This window comes from Peromyscus californicus, unplaced genomic scaffold (assembly GCF_007827085.1).
Source record: "Peromyscus californicus insignis strain IS unplaced genomic scaffold, ASM782708v3 Scaffold_11__1_contigs__length_118956290, whole genome shotgun sequence".
NCBI classification, from domain to species: Eukaryota; Metazoa; Chordata; class Mammalia; order Rodentia; family Cricetidae; genus Peromyscus; species Peromyscus californicus.
The window spans coordinates 13,154,879-13,156,868 of NW_026294402.1; the positions used below are offsets into that span (position 1 = coordinate 13,154,879).

The 1,990-nt window shown below is 38.3% G+C and overlaps 1 non-coding gene across 1 annotated transcript; it reads right to left on the bottom strand.

The window, feature by feature from the left end:
- Nucleotides 1-997: 997 nt before the first annotated feature.
- LOC128105934 (U1 spliceosomal RNA) lies at nt 998-1,161 on the bottom strand. Its single transcript, XR_008216541.1, has one exon. It is a non-coding gene; the product is annotated as a U1 spliceosomal RNA (small nuclear RNA).
- Nucleotides 1,162-1,990: the final 829 nt, after the last annotated feature.

Here is a 1,990-nt window from a genome sequence, read left to right on the forward strand (position 1 = left end):
TCTCCTGAGCTGAGGTCAACAAAGTTAGGGCAATGCACCCTAGCTCCCACTTAGCATGTCCTATAAAATAATAAAAAGGGGTGGATATGTGGGATGACACATCCCTAATGGGCTTGAGGGCCAGATGGCCCAAACAAGTAAAAAAGATACTTTCTGAGAGCCAGCCTGGGTCTGCCTAAGGGCCTTAGCAACAGCAGCTGAAACATGATCTGGAGATGACCTGGACCAATGAGAGACAGCCATGTCACACCAGCTGATGCATATTCATCAGACCTCCCCCCAGGGAGGGGTGGAGGGTATATAAGGCTTGCCTCTTCCTGAATTAACTGAGCTTGTTGTTTCGACATTCTCCCTGAGTCTGTGTGGTTTGACTCTGAGCCTACTTGGCTCCAAAGGGAACAGCAGCAAAGGACCCTGCTGCACAGAAGGATGGATCCTGTGTTATTATCCATTCTGTTAGCCTGTGTTTTTTAATAGGGAATTGAGTCCATTGATATTAATGGATATTAATGACCAGTGATTGTTAATTACTGTTATTTTGGTGGTGGTGGTGGTGGTGGTGGTTGTGTGTGTGTGTGTATGTGTATTTCCCTTCTTTGGGTTTTGCTGGTGTAAGATTATTTATTGCCTCTGTTATGTGGGTATATTTAAGCTTGTTGGAACTTTCCTACTAGTACCTTTTGTAAGGCTGGATTTTTGGATTGATGTTATTTAAATTTGACTTTGTCATAAAAGATCTTGTTTTCTCCATCTATGGTGATTAAAGGTTTTAGAGATTATGGTAGTCTGGTGTGGCATCTGTGACCTCTTAGAGTTTTTAAGACATCTGTCTAGGTCCTTTTGGCTTTTAGAATCTCTGTTGAGAAGTCAATGTAATTCTAACACATCTGCCTTTTTATGTTACTTGTCCTTTTTCCAATTTTTAATATTCTTTTTTTTTCTGGATGTTTAGGGTTTGATTTTTTTTAAATTTTTTATAAAATTTTTAATTCTTTCTCAGGGGAGAGAGCGAATGTAGTCCCCCACTACCACAAATTATGCAGTCGAGTTTCCTACATTTGGGTAAATCACACGGGTCAGCACATCTGGAGTGCAATGGATAAGCCTTGCCCTGGGAAAACTACCTTCATGATCATGGTATCTCCCATGCCAGGTAAGTATAGGGTTTTGATTATTATTTGGGGATGGATCTTTCTTTTCTGTTCCAATCTATTTAATGTTATGTAAGTTTCTTGTATCTTTATAGGCATGTCCTTCTTTAGGTTTAGAAATTTTCCTCTATGATTTTGTTAAAAATATTTTCTGGGCCTTCGAGCTGAGAATCTTCTCCTTCTATTCCTATCTATGTGTGATTATTATAGAGATTACATATCCACATATATGAAAGTGAAATCACACACACACACACACACACACACACACACACACACACAGGGCCTCACACACACACACTAGAAAAACATGTACACTGATCTGTATTCTAAGCCTTCTTCATTCTCGTTTGCAACAACTCTCTAAATTGTCCAGGCTATTTTTAAAGTCACTCCACATACCAAGCTGGCCTGAAACTTAGATCCTCCCGCCTCAATCTCTTAAAAAGCTGGGATTATAGTTGCACACTGCCAAGCCTGGCTATCATCACATGTATTGATTCATCAAACTAATTTGCTTGGAGTGCAAAGGCCACGGAATTCTGATCTTCTGAAAACTGCTCAATACCAAGCATCATGGACTTTAAAGTCAGAACAACATGAAATGGGAACTCACCTCTGCATTTATTATGTTTATGACTTTGAGTAATACATTTAACAAGTTCCATAATGAAAACATTTTGACTGTACTAGTATGGAAATAATAATTCACATTTAGTACTTTGATTAAATAAAACTTAGGTATAGTCTGTGATAATAAATGTCAGTTTTTAAAAGGTTGTTATATAATAAAATAACTCCATCATTTGATGTGATCCTGAGTTGTTTCAAGGTCAAAA